The sequence below is a fragment of the Lonchura striata genome, chromosome 17 (assembly GCF_046129695.1).
Source record: "Lonchura striata isolate bLonStr1 chromosome 17, bLonStr1.mat, whole genome shotgun sequence".
Taxonomy (NCBI): domain Eukaryota; kingdom Metazoa; phylum Chordata; class Aves; order Passeriformes; family Estrildidae; genus Lonchura; species Lonchura striata.
The window spans coordinates 11611755-11632203 of record NC_134619.1 but is presented as its reverse complement, the minus strand read 5'-3'; the positions used below and the strand labels follow the sequence as shown (position 1 = coordinate 11632203).

Genomic DNA, 20449 nt, shown 5'->3' with positions numbered 1-20449 from the left:
GTAATATTTGTTCATCCCAACAATTTCTCTGATGACAAAGTAGAGCAGGTTATGGGGTGATCACTGACCATCCTATGCTGGAAGAGAAATAAATAATTAAATGTGCTTATAGAGTTTATCAGAGCTGGTGTTTCTTGGGAAGGTAAGGAAGTGTTACTGCTGTCATGTGCTCCTGTTGAAACTCTCCCTAATGTCATGTACACCCAAATTTGTGGAACAGGAATGTGAGAGGAGGGACTCTTTAGGGGATCATGTGAAATGAAATACAGTCCTACAAGAGAAGGTAAGGGCACTTGGATTAAATAGCAGAAAGTGGTGCAGCAATAGTGGCTGAACCCGGTATTTGGGTTCAGTATTTACCTCTGTAAGATTAGAGAAAGTAAAAATAATTTTGGTTTTATGGTGACATAAAACCTCTCACTGTGGCTTGTGCAGCATTTTCTGACAGAGAGAACCAGTCTTTCACTCTCTCTTTTGTGCTTTTTGTACAAACTCTCTTTAGAAAAGGTGCAAAATGCAGCTCTGCCACTGCCAATGAGGTTCTGTCCCTTTCCTCTTCCTATCCATCCTCTCATTTGGGACAGGATGTCCTGTGATGTGTCACTTCCAGATGTCCTTACTAGCGCTGGCTCTCTCTGTCCCAGTCCAGTGGGAAAAAGGAAGCAGGTTTAGCATCACTGAGATCTTACAGTACAGTATGAGCAACGGATGAAACTTTCTCTTGTAAATTCACTTTTAGGTCATTATTTGGCTCACAAAAGCCAGACTGAGCTTGACACAGCAACACTAAACAAATGAACAGAATTTCCTCTTGCTAATTTAGTGTCATTTCAGCCAGGCTGAAATCCTTGACTAAGTCTGCAGTCATTGTTGGTCACTGTTGAGACACTTACAGAAATGTGTGCGGGTGCAAATCATCTGTCAGTGCTAAAATAGAACAAAGCTTTGTCATTTTATGGTCTTTGAGGGTATCTGTGTAAGGAATTAGGCAATAAACCTGGATGTGTTTTAAAGGAATTAATCTGAACAGAGTGCTACAGTTCATTTTTTTCTGGCAACACGGGTGACCTATAACAGAACATATTTAAAATTACCCAAGTCAAATGATGCAAATGATGCAAAAATAACTCCTTTTAATTTTTAAAGAAGCAGTTTCTTACTAAAATATTGCCTTGGGCTCAGCTTGTTGAAAGGACTTCAGCAATGTGAGTAGCTTTTCTGGCAGAGCAGCTGCTTGAGACACTTTAATGCCTGCAGGGTTGTGATGCATCATGACAGTGCCTTTGCCCCTGAAGTCATATCATTGCTTGAGTCTCAGCAGAGGCACAAACAAATTTTTCTTTTCTGATAATGAATCTCTGCATATATGGCAGCTGGAGACAAAGAGAAGTCAAGGTGAATTCAAACTCTTCCTCCTTTTCCTACTCCCCCTCACCTCCAAAAGGATGAACATCTGACTGCTAGAAACACCGTGAGAACCAGAGTGCTGGAGGTTGTCACAATGAAAATGTTGTCTATTCCTGTCCCTCCTTCCTTATGAAAATTCCCACAGAAGCTTTCCACTCTCCATGGAAGCCTGAGACAAGTCCATCAGCTGGAGATAAAAACACAGGAGAGCAGTTGCTCAACCTGGAGAGGTGGCCAGGGCACTCTCTGGGTGGTTTTCTTCATTTGGAACAGGGGGATCCACACAGATGGGATCCACACAATTCCTGTACACTGGCACTGGTGTCACTGGGAATTCTGCTCCATTCTGGGAGATTCAATGATCTTTCAGTGAATTTGCAGCTCTCTGGAAGCCCTGCAATTTTGTTTCTGTTATTAGGGAGAAAAAAAAAACCACAAAGGCCTGTGAGCATTTATTAAAGAAAAAAGAACCTGTGAAGTATTTATTAAGTATTATCACTTTATGAACTTGAGTTAGTGATGTCAGGTCCTGCATTACACCTGGAGGCAGCAGACTAAATTCACACATAAGAATTGTGCCACTGAGAGTCTCACAATCCCCTCTGGGCACAAACCCTCCTAATAAAAACAAATAAAACTCCACCTTCTCCTCCTAAGTAATAGTTCCCTCCTCACCATCACCATCTGATTCATTGTATCTGGATATTGTATTTTCCCTCTAATTCTGGTTAAAAAAAAAATGTTATAAGCTTCTAAAACGCTTCAAAATAATCATGCTGTCTATTCTACTTACATCCCACTTGCTTCCCTTTGGGACTGATTTTCTTCTCAGGTCCCTAATCATTCTTGCAGCTCCCTGCCAGATGTCCCTATAACCCAAATTGCTGTTGCAGTTTTCATATCCCCTGCTTGGGTGCCAACTGGGCTGGGATTCAGCAGCACAACCTTCAGCAAGTCTTTTGGCAGCCAGAAGCACTAATTTCATAATGACTGAATACTTCTTAAGAGTCTAAACAGAATGGGAGGACCTTCATGAGCCTTTTTGACTTCTGCAAGTCTCTTCTGATGGGTATTTTTCCTTCAAAATGCTATTGCTGCCTTTTAACAAAGCAAGAGTGTTGCACTTAAAAGTGGTTTAACCCCCTCTGTGTTCAGTTCCAGAATTAATTGTTTCACTGGGTACAGAAACAGCTGGATTTTTAAACAGAGGGACCTTTTTCTAGATCCTTCTCTAATTGCAGTCTCTTTCTGGGGAACAGAAACCTCTTGTTCAAGACAACTTGGAAAGCTCTGGGAATTACAAATCAGTTCATCAATGCTGGAAAGATTGGGATATGAGCTGGGTAGAAAGGGAGGATGGAACAGATAATTTTGGGTGCTGGGCTGATGCCTTGTGCAGGCTGCCCTAGAACAGGGACTGGACAGAGCTAAAGAATAAAGCAGGGATTTATTAAAAGGCCACAATGGATCCACCTTGGGCAGCACCAGAGCCCAGCCAGGGCTGCACCCAAGATGAACCAAAATGGTCCCAAAATGCACGAGCACTCCTGGGGCTCTCCCTGGGATCAGTTCTGCTCCATTGGCACCTTGGAGTTCATTGTCCCATTCCAGCTTCAGCCCAGGCAGTCCCATCCTGCTTGTTTTTCTCTCTCCAACCCACGGTGTTTGTGCTCCTGGGCTGAGATTTGGATCATTGTCCTTGGTGCCCAGCTGGAGAAGGAATTGTTTTGTCTCCCTGCTCTGTGCAGAGAGCTCACCACCCCATAATGTGAAGCCAGACACTAAAGCAGCACAGAATCTGAAAAACAGAAAAGCTAAAACCTGAGGTATCAGGAGGGAGCCCAGCAATGCTCACAGGTTTGTAGAGAGACAGGAGGTGTCAGTCTGTCTGTCCATCAGGAGAGCCAGGGAGATGCACAGCTGCTGTTGGAAGCAACAGAGAAAAGCTTAAAGCCTCCAACAGGTCCTCAGGTAGCTTCAAGGTGTGTCGGTACCCACAGGAGACAGGCAGAGCAATCTGTGCTCAGAAACCCAGCTGGCAGCAGAGCTGGGCTTTGCTGGTCCTTGGTCTGGGGAAAATGCCCCACTCAGATGGTTCTGCATGTGACACTCACGGAAGAGGGCTCTGGTATTGTCCTTGTTGTGTTTGGGAGCAGCCTGTGAGTGGCACAATTCAGTAATGTCTCAGTAATCCTGCCCCACAATCAGTGTCCTGGCAGACTGAAAGCACCACAACTTGTTGAAATTTTTATTTTACATTTTTTTTTTAAACCAGTCCTGAAAAGCTGTTCTGCTTTAAAATTCCTAATAATCAAATTCTGCTCATTGTCCTCACACCATGTGGGAGATCAGCTTCAAAGCCTTTGTGTACAAAGACATGCAACAAAGATTTATTATTCCCTTTAATTTATTTTTTCCTAAGTGTCTGTAAAGTCAAACTTCCATCAAACAGACTTACACTGTCATTGGGCTGCAAGGGCAAGCAATCTAATTTAAGGTCATGGACCAGCTTTGGCACTAAAATTCTTCTGGTTTTAGATGACATGAGATTGTCTTAGATGTTTGTTTTGTGTAAACTTGCATCTAAAAAATTTAAGTAAACAAAACATATTTATATTTTAATTTTGCTGTTTTGGGCAGCTGAGAGCTTTCAGGTGCACTCTGTAAGTGATGCTGGCTTTTGCCTTTGTGAATACATTTTTGTGTGTATTCTGGTTCTCAGAATTGTTAGTTTTTAGAATATTTCACCCTCAAACAGGAAGAAAGAAAGAGAAACCCACCTATCATTGCTGTCTGAAGTACTTGTCACATTGCTTGGGGGAAGGCATTTTTAGGGATATTTCAATCCTAGCAGCATTTAAAGGTTGGATCCCAAATATTCAGCTTCTTGGCTGGACAAATGGCTCCCTAGACTGCTGAAATCCTTTCAGTGAGCCATGCCTAAGGGCAATGTTGAAACAGCAAATTGTCTTTTTAAACATTATAAAGTGCAGTCCTGTAATCACTTATGTCCTCATCTTTAGGATTCTTAAATCCCTGCTGGTTTTGTGGAAAAATAAGGATGTATTTACAGCTTCTAACTAGCTAGTTTTGTCAGTCACTGTCTCTGAAACGCTGTAAATCTCTATTTTGATGCCAGGAATAATAATACAAGGGACTTTCATACATGATTTCAGCTCTTTAATGGGATGCTTGGAGCCTAGTACATTTAATCCCAGTAGATTTGAGTTTAAATTGCACTTCAGAGGCTACAGATCCTCTTAGTTACCATGTAAAATTGCAGTCTGCCCTTCTTCATCTCTCCAGTTGCCAATATGCCATTTCTTCTCCATCACCTCACTCCCTTTGCAATGCAGGAGAGGTTATTACAGGCAAACTGCCTCTTTAGAGTGTCTTGCATGAGGTCAATATTTGTGGGATGCATTGCATGTATTTATAAAAGGGTGGAAACAAATTTCTTCCACCCATGACCCCTGAAAGTGCATGCTTATTATATCAAAAAGCAGGATTATCTGGTGTGATAGCTATTCAGGGATATGCATCCATTTCTATTCATAGTCCTTTTATTTTCAGGAAACCAGTTTGGTTTTTTTTTTTAGATAAAATATTTTCTGCTAAAAGGTGTTGCAAGAAAAAAGGTTTCCTCAGAAAAAGCTGCAAGGTTTGGGAACTCGGCTTGGCTTAGTCACTTTTTTGTTTATTTAAAGGGTTTGGGGGCTTTTTTTGGTTTCGAAAGGTGAAAAATGGCTCCCACAAGAAGGAAAGCAACAACCACAAAATCTTGCAACTGATTTGTATAAAGCTCCACCATTGAAATAGCGGAAAGATGACAATTGTCGGAAATTGCCTTCAGTGAGAAGTGGCTTAGGATGTTCCCATGAAAATCAATCATGTTACAGCCTCTCAGTTGCATTCCATGGATGCAGGAGACTCCTGGGATGGAGCTTTTCTCCTAAACTCGCTGTGCCACGCACAGCTGGGGCTGCATTTAGCTGAACGTGAGCAGAACATCCTGGAGACCCTGTCAAGGGTTCAAAATGCAGGCAGTGAGCAATTAAAGATGGGGTATTGGGTCCTGGCTTTCCCACTCATCTGCTGGGACATTGTTGGGAATTATTCCCTGTTCATCTGCAGCACTAATGCTATTTGCCTCTGACACTGGATTTATAAGACTTAGTCTCTTGTTTGTCCAGAGTCCATGAAAGTTGATTATATCATGAATAAAGGGTTTATTGTATCTGTGCTGCATTGAATTAGACTTCTTGAATAATCTAAACTAGCAATGGAAGTGTGTGGCCATGTATCATCTGTTCAAGTCTGAAGCTCTGCAGCCCTACCGAGGCTGTGTCACCCTCTCAGTGATGTGTAAGGAGAGCTGTTCACATCTACCCAGCTCAATTAGATCTGGAGTTTATGGCTCTAAGGGCCCTGGAACAGGGCTGGGCTGGCTGAAGAGAAATTGTTTCTTTTATGCCTGCTGACTGTAGTATTTACTGAGCACTTGGTGAACAGGTTGGTTAAACGCTGCCAGTGTTCTGGGCTCCACTTAATAAAGATTCAGGCCAGAATATGGGAAATGAACGGTGCTGATTGCACTGATTTATTATCATTTCTTGGCAACTGAGAAGGGTGATAAATCCTTCTCCTACTGAGAGAGCATTGCTCGCTCTCTCAGTAGCTTGGGATGCTGTGTTAGTCACAGATCCTGTGGCTCTGTTCCTAGAACAAGGCAGGGCTCAGTCAGACAGCTTTCCAGTGAAACTTGAGCATCACAAGGTCACAGGAAATATCTTTCCCCCCACCCCACAACCAGTGGCACCCCACAGAGATCTCCTCCCCTCCCTCCCCCAATGCTGTTTAATCAATTGTAATAAATTAATAGGGTTTATAAGCTCCCCTGTCAGCACAGAATATGAGTAGGTGCTTGAGTGACCCTCCTGCCACACCCAGGATTTTCAGTCAAGGTGGCTTCTCTGACTCTGCAAGAAAAGCACAATTTGCCTGTGTGCTATAACACAAAGGGCAGCACATGCAGCTGTTGCTCTGGTGGAACAGGATGTTTTTCCTTCCCCATCATATTTGGAAACAACAGATGCCATGGCAGGACTGGAGTTAGTCTGAGCTGTGTCATTTAAGGTGCTGTGGAGCTGTTGTTTTAGGAGCTGATAGAGTTAGGCTGGGCTCTGTCTGCCTGGCACGTCCCAGGGTGCTGGCTCTGCTTGGCTGCTCCTGCCTCTCCAGCTAATGCTGGAGGATGCTCTGGATGCAGGCTGGGGGTTTACTCAGGGATTACTCCTTGTTGGAAAGAGCCTGTGTATTGATGCCTTAGGATTTTGGCTTTTCTATTTTCCATACATTTGTAACCCTGCAGTTCTTTAGTGTAGAACTCTAAACTCCACATTCAGTGTGAGCTGCTGCTTTCCCATTTTAGGCAGACACAACAATTCCTCTCCAGGCCTGGCAATCAAGGACACCTCACTGCCTCAGGCCCCAGAGATGGAAACAAAAGTGAGTTAGGAGGAGCAAATTTGGGGTAAATACCTTCATTACCTGAAGCTGGAATTGGAACATTAACCCCAAATATGCAAATGGACCAAACATACAAAAGTGTGAAAATGTGTGACCTGTGGTCCATTTTTGGGTGTAACCCCTGGGGGGCTTCATCTGCCCAAAATGTACCTGAAGGCCCTTTAATAATTATAACTGCTTTTTATCCCTTAATTTTGTCTGGCCTCTGATTTTAGGTAGTCCCAACAGAGCACCAGTTTATTATTGCTCCTGTTCCTCTCCTCCCTGTCCCAGTTACTTTAGCACAGCCTTAAACTTAGGGAATGTTTAAATGTTTTCCTAATTAGGGATGCTTTTCTGAATAAGCACCACAAAGAGCTTTTGAACAAACTTCTTCAAATTATATAGAATTCTTAATTGTGTGTTACTCATTTGCTGTTACTTGCAAGATGTGCTTAACTTGGGAGCATTTGTTAATGATGCTTTTTAAAATCCTGTGGTTTCCAGTAACATCTTAGGAAGAAAATGAGAGGGTTTTTCTGAGAAACTGAGATGTCAGGGTTTTTCAAATGTATGACAACCTCCAGGTAAGTAGCATACTTGTGTTATAAATAGAATGAATCAACTGTTTTAAAAAAAAATTGCTTGATCAAGCTTTTCAGAAATAAATGCATAATGTGGTCCCTTGAGCACAACAATTTCTTTGATTACCTTTTTATTGTTCTTTTGAAGGCAATAGACATGCAGTGATATAAATCCTATGCAAATGAGAAGATATTTGGTTACAGCAACACTTTTTTTTAGGAGTTGAATTATTTTAGTGTGCACATTGCGCTTTTTCTAAGCCAAACTAGATGATAAAAACTGAAAAAACTTCAACTTATTTTTTCTTGTAATGAAGTTTAATTTTAAAACATCCTTTTCTAGATACATCAGCATCTTGTCTTTCTGCTTTCCAATGTTTTTTTTTCCCAGAAAAAAAGGACAATTTCAGTCTTTCTTTCTTCCCTGTACTGCTCATTCAGGAGAACAGCTGATCCTTAATCCCATTTCTCCTATCTCATCTTTTCACGTGGCAGTGTACCTGTGCAGTTAGAATACTATAAACCTCTTAAACAACTCCATTTTCACATCTTGCAGTATTTTGTTTACCAAAATGTAGCAGTTAGCTAAGTTGAAAGCAAACTGCAGATGCACGTTTGCACTTTCTTCCTAGATTGTTGGGGTTTTTTTTTCTTCTGTTTCATCTTCAGTATTGTTTAATTTAGAAAATACATACAGCTGGATAGTTCAGGTGTGGTGGTAGTTTCATCCTGTTAATGGATGCCACTGAGGAGCTTTGTAAAGGGGAGAAGCCAGGCAAGGTGATCTTTGCATCACCTTCAGCAGTATGGGTGTGCACGGCTCCTTTTGGGAAATTCACCTTGCTGCTGTCCCTTGTGTTTGTGTCTTAGAGCCAGTCTTTATGATCCTGCCATCCAGTGGGCAGGATGGGTTTGGGTTTAGTTTTCTGTTTCCTGCTCATTCATCACTTTCTGTCACTTTGAGTCCCCTGCCTCCTTTCTCCTTCCCCTTTTTCCCAGCCGATTACTGCTTTTCCCTGATCCTGCTCTCCCTGCTGTCCAGGTGAGATTGCTGGCACTGAAAGTGAGATGACTTTCAGAAGAATGAAGGCTTTAGCACAGGGAGAACAACTTTTCCTTTTGTTCTCAATTCACCTGCTTTGCTCTGAATTTGGGAAAAGTGACTTAGGGTGAGCTTGGATGAGGCTTGGAGCAAGCTGGCCTAGTGGAAGGTGGCAGGGGGTTGAACTGGGATGGTCTTTAAGGTCCCTTCCAACCCAAACCATTCTGTGAGGCAGACACTTGGAGAATAAATGCAAAAACGTATCTTAAGATTCAAGTGACTGAAACGACACCATCTCACAATTGTCAGCTACAATAAGAGCTAAAACTGATATTTCATCTATAAATGTGGCCAAACCATTTTGTACACACGTGGGCCTTGCTGCTGCTGCTTTCTGCAGTACAGCAGACCCAGCAGCTGTGTGTGATGCTGCTCACACCCCACTCTGTGGTTTGGGGTCTGTTCCTTGCCCACAGCTTTCCCAGTCTATCATGGCAAACCACAATGAAGGATTTTAGGCAGAGCTTTCAGCATCAAGGAATAACTGAGGAACAAGCATGGAGATTGAATAACCACCTCAATGCTGCAGCCCTATCAAAGCAATTTCTATAGTTGTCATTTTCTGCTATTAAGCTGAACAATGAGGCTCTCCAATAAAATCATATGAAATAACAGCTCATTAAAAGCTCTCCTTAATATATAGCATGCTAATTAATGTCAGTGGGGTGCAAGCTTGAATGGCAGAATAGACTATAATGTTTAGAAAGTAGGTAAAATAAAAAGATATTTTATCGTTAATGACCTTTTAGTAAACCTAATGAAATCCTTAATAGCCTGAATACATTACTGAGGCACTCCCAATTGCTTTGCTACCTAGTCCATTCTTCCTCCTTTTCTCACAGACACTAAACTTGGCTTTGTTTATAAAAAACAAAAAGCTGTAGCAACACAAGGAAATATGAAGAGGAAGAAAGAGTCTGTGCAAAAGGAGGGTAGAAGAGACTTCTCAGCCCTGCTGTCCCTGGTCCTGGTCAAGACTGGCTGCAGGACCATGTTCTGTCCTGCCTTGGCTGTGCTGCCTGTGTTTGTATCCAGGTTTAATTGCCCCCTGTTTACGTGGCTCTCAGTAAATAGGCCAGGGAGCCAATGGGCCTCTTTTATTCCTGGGGTTTCCCTAGGTGAACTTCCATATTCATTCCTAATGAATAGCTGTGCTCTGGCTTTTTATACTCCTACCAGCCATGCTGTGCTTGTGCTGTGACTCAATTAAAGGATTTTATTCTGCAGGGCTTTTAGTCTTTCACATGTTGCCAGCCTTAAATATAACTTGCAAATGCTGATTAACTCTGTCTTAACCTTATCCCAAAAGAAGTAGCACAAGAATGGAAAAATGAAAGGCCTTTGGTTCCTCCCATTTCCTGGGTGAAAATCAGTGGGCTGGGGAAGGATGTAAGTGCAATAATTGCCTGGCTTAAAGTGAGTTTTAAGATGGAAAATGTCCTTATTCGTCTGGTCATAAAATACATTCTTCAGCTCTTTACTTTTCCAGCACTGAAGAAGGATCAGGATTGTTCACTAACCTGTTCACCAACTCTTCCCTGCCATTGGAAGATAACTTCCTTCAAATTATTCCCTTTGTGCCATACTTGCTGCAATTAACTTTAGTCCTCTAGCCCAAAAGGTCTGAAACTCCCTGATAAGATTGAACCTAAGTCCATCCCAGCTGCAATCTGAAGTCACCTGCAGTAATAATTGTTCCTAGGAAGCACAGGCAGCTGGGGAGCCTCAGAGGAGACCCTGGCTTGCTGTGTAATCATGTTTCAGTCAGCTTCATGGAGCCATGAAATGGATTGTCCCCCTGATGTTCCTGCACTCCAGAGCACACACTCTGCTGGGCAAGTTAATTCCTTGTTTGGCTCCAAGCACACAAAGAGCTTCTGCCTTCCCCTCCCATCCCTGCAAACCAAGGAGGAAAGGAGCATAAATCACCTTGAAATCAGAATTTGAGTGTAGCAGCATCAGCCAACCCTGTTTTGTTTTCCCAGTCATCCAGTGAGTGGTGCTTTAGGAGAAAGATGCCCAGGCTTGGATGGATGACAAAGCCAGCAGTGGTGATGACCAGGTGGTGATCAAAGGAGTTGCAGTCTGACAGGAAAGAGAACCCAGCCAGCATCTTCTAAATGTGCTGTCCTCTTGGATGGAGCTCCTCTCCCCTCTCTTCTCAAGCTGGAAAAAAGAAGATGCTGTGAAGAAGAGTCCTGAGGCAATGAAGGATTTTCTTTTTGAGATCCCTGCAAGGAAGGTCTTGTCTGGTCATGTCTTGACAGAATTTAATTCCCAGTTCAAACTCCCACATTTCAGGAATGTTTTGGTCTTTCAGCATTAACAAAACTTCATTCAAAAGAAATCCAAAATCAGCTCACCAGTGAAAATTCCAGGAACGCTTTCTTACACTTGACTCTTACATGTCTGACAGATTTGTATTTTGTGTTGAAATGTTCCCAGTTCAGGGTCACTCTGAATTTCCGGTCTGAAACCCTTCTGCTGAGGGAAATGATTCATTAAGCCCTTAGCTTTCATGGGCCAACTCTGCAGTTCACAGGAAGGAATCAAGAAAACAAGGCTATTGCTGTCATCCTTAAAATGCATCCACAAGGCCCATATCTTGGAGGGAGGACACAAGCTAAAAATTATCTAATAATCAAATACAACAAAACAACTTCCCCCTACTGAAATAGCAAAACATGCTTCTATCCAGATTGACGTTGTCTTTTAGAATGAGTGATTTTCCCTGAGGTTCACACCTCGATGCTTTTCAAGGATCAGGAATGTCATTCCCCAAATTGCAGCACAAGCTCAAGGTTTTCCTGCTCCATGAGCCCCTGCCCAGAACAGGTCCCATGTGAAGGTGATGGTCCAGCTCTTCCCATGGCAGCAGAGCAATGGGAAGTGATGGGGTTTATTTGTTTATTTTCTTTTACACAGAGCACAAGGGCCTTGTGGCTGCCCAATCATTATTAGTTTGTCTACTAGAGATGAGAAATCCAAACACAAGTCATGCATACAGAACTCCTGCATGTTACTGTCTAGAATATTTTTCTTTTTCGTACTTGATAAGTTCTGTTTTCCACTGAGCTGAAAGGTTTTTCTGAGCTATTTAACTTTGTCTCTGTGACAGTGTTGAATTTGCACTAAATATAAAGAGGAAATAAATGCATATACAGCATTATTAATTTGCCATTTTCTTATTTAGGCAACAGACAAATTAGAAATTATTCAGGTTATCCAGACAAAAGCTATATCCTCACCAATCCAACATCCATATTACAAGTGAAATTTGTGAACTCATCCACGTTGCTGCTGAGCCATCATTGCTGCTGGGTGGATGCAGTCCTTTCCCTCACATTCTAATCCTTCTGTCTCATTATATTTTACATAACCTGTCTTGCAATGCCCCTCACTCCAGAAGCATTCTTTCTTCTTTGCAAACCTCTTTCTAGCAGAGAACAGGTTTCCAGCTAGATAAACCCAGGGCTCCAGTTTTCAGAGGAGTTGCCAGCAGGAGAAAAGTCTGTGCTGGAGTGACACTGAGGTTGCAGCAACCTTGGCTTGGGCAGAAATAAGGAGACACAGCCTTGGGCTATAAACTGCAGTGACTTGGGAACGGGGGAATTCCTTCTGCTTTGCCTGAGGCAAAGGTCTGCCATGCTGCCAGCTGAGTTTCTTCCACTCTCCTTTTCCTCTGTCATGGGAATAAGTACCAAGAAAGCAGCTTGTGAAAGACTTTTGAGGAAAGCCCTTGTTACCTGCTACTGGTTTAAATTGTGTAATCTGGCAGCAGAGGGACATCTATTTCTGGCTGCTTTGCTGACAGGCTTAAATAAAGACCGTGGACTTTGTAGGACTTTGGAACAGCCTTTCTGGACCATGAGAAATTCCCTGCAGCTACAGTGGTTTGCTAAGAGTTGTCAAGGGAAGGATGACAATCGATGAGCTGCATATCTGCCTGCTGCATGGAGATCTTGGTGTTTACCTTTACCCTGAGCTCCTCAGTGGTGTGAGACAAAAAACTATGTCAGTGTATCAGGCATTTCTAATAGGAAAACATAGTAGTAGTGGCTCTTTTCTACCCCAGCAAACCTGATGAAGAGGAAGCCCTAGTGAAGCATTCATGCCCAGGAAGAATCAAGATGTGCAGTTTACCCACTGCTTTTTCATGTCATTACATAATTGTTTTGGCAGCTTCCCTCCTCACAGGCTCCACACATGTCTCAGTGACCAAACTATTTGCTGGGATTTAACACAGTGCTGTCTAAACAGGGTATGCGTGAACATAATCCTGAATGATGTGCTGGGGGCACACGCTGCTCGTGGAAGCCTTGCCTGTGACTAATCAGTTAAGCATAAGATAAACCTTGCAGAGTTTTGGTAGATGATTTGAAACCTGCTGAGGCTGAGTGTGCATCTGTTTTGTGTGCAGTTCCACTCTGGTGTTCCGGTGTTGTCTGAAATTAGATAAGCACAGAAAGAAAATAAATCTCCAATCGATGCTGTGCACAGTAGTGGGTCTTTCAGGAGTGGTAGCATCTGCTTTTTGGAGAAAGCCACCTTTTTGTACCAATAGTTGGCGAAGCCCACCCTAGGTCAGGGGTGGCTCCGTGTGGTGGAAAAGTCTCTCCTCCAGCCCGAGCTTCCAAAGAAAGGCTCAGCAGTCTCTGTTGTTGGTCTCAAGGCAGTTTATTGCAAGTTATCTAAAATATTTTCTCCTCTGGCTGCTGTGGTTTGCTCACAGCTCAGGCAGAGGCACACACACACCCTGACATCCTCTCTGACCCCGACTGCTTCTTCTCTCCCCACCAGGGCTGCTGCTGTCTTTTATATGGTACATTACGTGTGACATGGTTACAGTTTTTCCCCAATGCATATTACCTATATTAAATGGTGCTTTTCTACTCTAAACCAATCTGTGAGTGCCAACATCACCAAGAACATGGAGGTAAGGAAGAAGAAAGAGGGAGGACAGGGCAGGCCCAAATCCCTCCATCTTAAAACCTCTGCCCCCATGTACAAAACTAAAACCCCCCTATACAGGACTTAAAACCCCCCTGTACACACTCAAAAATTCTTCCCTCTACTTTGTGACTATTTCTACTATAATATCTAAACTTTTGTGACTTCTTGTTCTTCCTGCAAGGTTGGTAAATCATTCCATGGCTCAAACCCAAAATCACAGCTGTTTGCAGCTGCCTGCCAGGGTCTCAAATGCTTCTGACCTGGACCCGGAACCTCCAAAAATGTCTGAGGGACATTTTGAGTTCCCACAAATAGTAGCATTTATTGTACAGATCTGGACAGCAGTGATTTAGCAGTCCTGCCAGTTTGTGTGCAGATGGGTAAGAGATTGTGGTTTGAGGTTGCTGATCTCTGTGTTACTGTGCTAACAGGCTGAGTCCTGGATGAGATTGGCAGAATTGCCATCTGCTCGGGAGATCTCAGAGTTCTCACCAGTCTATACAGGTCTTTTCTGAACGTATAAGCTGTGTCAGTGTAGATGAGAAAACTGCCAGCAGCTCTCAGGGAGTGAAGTGTAGCTGCTGGATGGCACTGATCCCTTTAGGATCCCTGCTTGCTGTGAGCCTTCCCAGCAAAATGCAGCTGTGCTGCTCCTGAGCACCCAAGTTGTTGCCCTGATTTTTAAGATTTTCTAAAGCCATCTGAGTTTACATTCTGCTAGAAAACTTTCTCACACAACTTTCTGTAAACAACATATTGTTTTGCATTCCTTCATAGGGATGGAGAAACTTGATGTACCAGTAGTTTGTCCAATGTCTTTGGAGAGGTGGCACATTCACTCTCCAATCCACTGTCACCTTTGGAAAAGTATAAATGCTGGAGTCAGAAAATAAACCTTCTTCTTTTCACCTTACAAGTAGCAGTGGCTGGCGTTGTGCTTTCAGGTGTTCTCTAGTGACACCCAAGTCCTGGCACCACATGCAGTGCAGGTCTCTTACCCTCTCCCCAGCTGAACTGAGGGAAAGCAAATAACAGCAAAAGCTGTGGACAGCTTTGAGTTAGTTTTCATGCTCCATAGTAACTGTTGGAAGAGGTGGCGTTTCAGAAGATAGAGGTGAATTTTATTTTTCATTTACTTGCCTTCAGAAGATGTGGTGGCTCCTACTGATGATGTTTCTGAGTGTTCATACTGATAAAGGATAATTAATAATTTATGGAAGGACCACTTTGCATCCTGTTCTCACTTAAAGGGATGCAGAATTCGGGCAGAACACTCTGTGACATGGCTTGTGCAGCTTTTTCCAAGATGTCAGTCTCTAAATTTGCTGTTTATAAATATTTCTGCATATAAATTAGTGATTATAAATATTGCCTGCAGCTGAAAACAGTCTGGAACAACCCATTCAGCCTTGTCTGCCCCTCAGAGAGCCATTGTTTTGCCGAGGAAGGTAACAAATGAGATGACAGAGCTTTTCTCTGAGGTGACACTTGTTTTTCCTACTTGCCATTGCAGGCAGATACATCTCTGGATATAAATGTACAGGAAGATATGTTGCTTTCTGTTAAGCAGCTTTTCCTTTTCATGTCCAAGTCCCTAGAGGGAAATATGCTTTAGTGGATTGGGGCTCTTGCTAAGCATCAATGCAGTTTTGTGATATTAAATTAAAATTAATGTCACTGCCAAGAACCTGCAGTGTTCAGGAGCCAATGTCACACTTTTGAGGCAGGGACAAGAGATGACCACAGAAGAGATGATGGGTTCTTGCCATCTTTTCAAAATTTGGAAGATGAAGTGATGGCTAGAAAAGTTTTGTAGCTCAAGAAGCCAAATCTCTTTGCAGATATCTGTGTAAATCTGACTTGAGTTTGACTTCTAGAGAGAGATATCTGGGGTCATCCTTTTCATTCAGGACACACACACTGCAAGAACTGCCTGGACTGTTGAATTTTTGGGTGCGCTCTACACCCAAGTTCTAAATATTACAATGGTGGACTCATTTAATAACAGCAGACTTGGAGTTTGATCATCAGTTTTGCAGAATCACAGAATAATCTGAGTTGCAATGAACCCACAAGGATCATCAAGTCCAGCTCTGAAGTGAATGGCCCATACAGGGGCTGAACCACCAGTCGTGGTGTTTTTAGCACCAGGCTCTGACCAGCTGAGCTAATCTCAGGGTCTCTTCACTAAACTGGTTTTTCTTCCTTTCTTTTTTTCCTGGTTTGTCCCTGGAAGTCTTGCCATTTCCTTAGGCTCTTTTGGGTGTTACAGACAATGCAAAGGCAGAATCTGTGTGGGGGACCTTGAGCTGTCCAAGTGTTTCTAGCAGCTGTGTTCTCAGTGCGTTGATTTTTGCCAGTGTGACAGTAAAAATAAAAGTAACTGTACACAGGAGGGAAAAGGGTGAACAAAAAGCCCACAAACCTCCCAGTGTCTGAAACTCAGCCAGTCCTTGCTGTGAGAGTGGGAAGAGTCCTCTCTCTGCAGATGAGTTCTGTGAGCAGCAAGTCATGCAGACGTCAGTGACTATGAAATAATGACTTTGTGTCGGAGTGTGGTTCGTGCTCTTGTACTGCCATTACTTCTCTTCCTACTCAGAGTACTCCAACATGACAAACATACCTGGAATGAAAATGCTTGGCTGTATCCTCATAGAGGAGCTCCTAATTATAGGAGAGATCCAGAGGTTATGATGACAATGCTGCATGAATGCAAAGTCATTATTTCCAAAAGGGCACCTAGAGAACCCTTAATTCTGCCTTGTCTTGTATCTGTCCACCTTGGCACTTTGGGGTCAAGTTGTTCCCATGATGGGCATGTTTTCAGAGGGCATCTTGACTTTTGCAATGCTCTGGGTAGGTCTGTCTCATCACTCTCACTCTAATAGCTGAATGCTGTAAATGCAAGTTATTAGTAGCAGCTCTCCATGGATCTATTTGTGACCACATTGCATAGCCTGTACATAGTAGGTGGATGTTGGCAAAGGAAGATGCAGTTGTGAGAACTATCTGAGTAAAGTATTACTTCTGCAGGGAGTTGGACTGTCTTTTTCACGGACATTTTAGCTGCACATTGTGAGGAGTGGAAAGCTCTCAGTGAAGAGTTGTTGTCAGCCTTGCCCAGCAGAACTCTGGGCTTCCCTGACCCTTCATCACAGGCTGCTCACATTGGGTTTGTGTGGCTCAGTTCAAGAAATGGGGTAAAAAAAAATAACAGTGCACGTTTGGCCTGCAGAGCCAACACTGGAGAGACAGGAGATGAGCTGGACCCCGCTCAGCACTCGGAGTTGGAAGTGGATTTGCAGGGCTGGAGCTGCAGGGGTCAAGCACCCTGCAAACACAGCTCTCACAAACAGCACAACGCCAGCAAGGCTTCCCCTCTGCATCAGCTGAGACTTGGCTCAGTATTTTCTTTGCCAACCTCAATGCAGGTTATTGCTGAATTCAACTATTAAGAATTAAAGTCTCTGATCCATGTGTAATTTTTAAAAATTGCTTAAAAATAAGATTGTAATTATTCAGCAGGAGGCAGGTTTTTTTTTTAAAAAAAAATTGTACCATGAAAACTAATAGGACCTTGATGCAATATTCAGAGTGCCTAAGACTGTTTTTAGTTATTCTGGTTTTCTCCAAAAATAGCCCATAACATTTATATTATTTTAGAGCTTTAATTAGCTAAGTATGTAAACTAAAATAAATAAGAGTTTTGGAGACATTCAGAGGGGAAGAAAAGACAATATAAATGTTCATTCTAATTTTTATTTAGATGAAGAGTAATTATTTCTTTTGATGTTAAATCACCTTTTCTTTTTCTCACTCCATCCATGAATTTTCTCTCCGCTAACAGAACCTTGGGATTTTATTCCCAACGCTTTGGCCCTGTCATTCTGCTTTATTAAACTAGCAGTTTGTTTGAACACTTCAGTTACTCATTAAATTTTACATTTTCTCTAGCTGTATTAATCACTGCTTTTTACGAACTGGGAATGTAAATGATCCCTTTGCCATCTACACTGTGGGATAATTTGCCTTTGTAAGAGGCTCCTCAGCATTTCATGCAGTTTTCCTAGTCTTGTAATAAGTGGGTTTTTCTCCCTTCACTGTAAGATTTACTTTGGATCCTGCTTTTTACTATTGTTTTGCACAAAGCAATTCCCCCCAAAAGTCAGATTTTCATAAAACTAACAGTCCTGTTTACGTGGTGCTCTGGCATTAAACTGTGTATATGCAAATGGCAAAATGCAAATGTGGGAATGTGTTAAAGGAGCCACTCTGTGGCTGGGGGAGACAAATCACTTCTCTCAAATTTCCAAGCCTGCTCTGGCAGATGAAAACTGGCTTGGATCCCTTGGGAAAATTTAGCTGGCAGAGATCAATAACGTGTGAAGGTGGCACAAAGAGCCTGTTCACAGAGAGCCAAGCCATCACTGATAACCCTGCTGAGGTGTGACACGGGGACAGCAGCCAGGGGTGTGCTGAAGGCAGGGAATGTTGGTGTTCTACACTTGGCTGTTCCCAGCAGATTTCCTCATCAACATGGAAGCTCTGTAGTGAGGAGCTCCAGAAGAAACGGCCTGGCTGTCTCAAGAGCTGGGGAAGGGAACCCAGTGCTCCGGGTGGGGTTGGTGGGGTTGGGATCACACGGGAGCCTCTTCCTTGCCACTGCTCAGTAGGATGAGGAAACAATCAGAATATCCTGAGCTGGGAGTGATGCCTTCCAAAGGCTGACCTAGAACAGAGACTAGACAGAGCTAAAGAATAAAGCAGGGATTTATTAAGAGGCCTCAGACAGATCCACCTTGGGCAGCACAACCCAAAATGGACACAAAATGGACAACAGGTCACAGGGTCTCACGCTTTGATCAGTTCTGCTCCATTTGCATATTGGAGTTCATTGTCCAATTCCAGCTTTAGCCCAGGCTGTCCCATCCTGTTTGTTTTTCTCTCTTCAGTCCACTTTGTTTATACTCTTGGGCCTGAGATTTGGATAATTTGTCCTTGGTCCCCAGGTAGAGAAGGAATTGTTTTGTCTCCCTACTCCATGCAAAGAGCTCTCCATCCCCTAATATGAAGCCTAGACTTACACACTAAAGCAGCACAGAATCTGAAAAATATGAAAGCAAAAACCTGAGACATCAGGAGAGACCCACAGGACCCCCCAGCCCAGCCCCATCCCTGCACAGACCCCCCAACAGCCCCACCTGGGCACCCCTGGTAGCGCTGTCCCAACGCTCCTGGAGCTCTGGCAGCCTCGGGCCGTGCCCATCCCCTGGGGAGCCTGGGCAGTGCCCATTTGGTCCAACCCACACTCCAGTTAATCTCTGGGATTAGTAGCCTATCCCTGTAACTCTGGCTGGAGGGAATGTAGCAATTAAAAGAAGATGAAGCATTTAATTTAGAAAATGTTTACATTTGGAGCCAGAGTTGCTCCAAGGCTGCTGTAATTTCTCTAATATCACAGGTTGTCCAGTTTTATAATCAAAATTTGATCTATTGTTTGAGAAATTCCACATCTGGAAGAACTGAGGAGCTTCTCCATGGAGCAATAGGCTTTCCTTGGCAAATGGTTGTGATGTAGACAATCCCAATGTTTTTAGTTCTGAGACCTACACTCAGATGTCCCCTGTGGTAACCTGATCTCTCTGGTTCAGGTTTGTTCTGTTTCCAAGAGCTGTGCAACAATGCCTCCTCACACTTTAAGGACAAAATCCACTGTCTGGGGGTCCTGGGAGATGCTGAAGCCAGAGGACAATTAGATTTTATTTCTTGGAAGGGTCAGAGAGGATAAGAATGACCAGACCACTTGTGATAGAGTAAAAGAGGGGAGAAGCTTGAAGTACCAAAGGGCTGAGCTGTCTCAGAGCAAAGGCTCAGGACTGATTGGTTTTTTCCTGCAATGACTGCAGAGCTGCTGCTCTCTGCACCCACCAGGCTCTGTGTGTGTGTTTGAGTCAAATAGATCAAAACACATTTACACTGCTGCGTCTTTCAGCAGCGGCTTTTATGCAAATTGTGGCTTTTTTTCCAATAAATTACCCTTAATTTGAATCAATAAAAAAATCTGCCTTTCCATTACTGTGTGATGACTCTCTCTGGCTCCCTAGTGAATTCACAAATCTGTTTCATGTTCAAGCCTCCAAATTATTTTGATGAGAAATAAGGCAAAGCAGTATAAACTAAGTTTTCTGCGTGACTTTTCAGGACCAGGTGTCTGCACTCTAATTTGCCACATTTTGATGCCACCCTCCTTGTGTTTTAGATGTGGGAGTTGACGTTGAGTCTCATTCAAATTTGTGTTCTTGTTATTCCTATTCAGATTCTGAATGCTTGCTAGTGAAAGGCTCTAATACTCCAGTAAGTCCAGGAGCAGCTGCTACGTCTATTTAAATTATACTTTGTACCAAGCTCAAATTGTCAATAAAGGACCTTTTTCCTTCTATAAAATTCCCTGTTTTGTTTTGTTTTGTTTTTTTCAGGGTAAGTCTAGGCAGTAACTACCTGAAGGTATTTTACTTTTCAGGTATGGGTAAGCATGATATTTCTACACTTTTTATTTGAAGCCTATTGCCATCTTCAACTCACTTACCAGATTTTGAAAACTCATTTCAAGGGTCTGCAAAACCCTGAAATCAGGCTAAAAGAAGCTGGTGCAATATACTTTATTCACAGCTTTGATATGTCCAGTAACATGCAATTATTTTTATGTTCTTTCCGGCTGAACCACTATTAGGCTTTGAGGCTGAAATCATGAATCACTTGAGACAATCAGAAAATAAAGGATTGCACTGATCAAGGGCTTTTATTGCTGAAATTACAACTCAAGCTTGACCACAAATAGACATCCCTTTTCTAGTGGTGGCATTTAGATTTTTGAAGTCTGCAATGTGAGTCCTGC

At 42.9% G+C, this 20449-nt stretch overlaps 1 protein-coding gene across 5 annotated transcripts in view; it reads left to right on the top strand.

The window, feature by feature from the left end:
- Window positions 1-20449, top strand: part of PTPRT (protein tyrosine phosphatase receptor type T) — a 465371-nt gene that overhangs the window by 304409 nt on the left and 140513 nt on the right. The window lies entirely within an intron of this gene.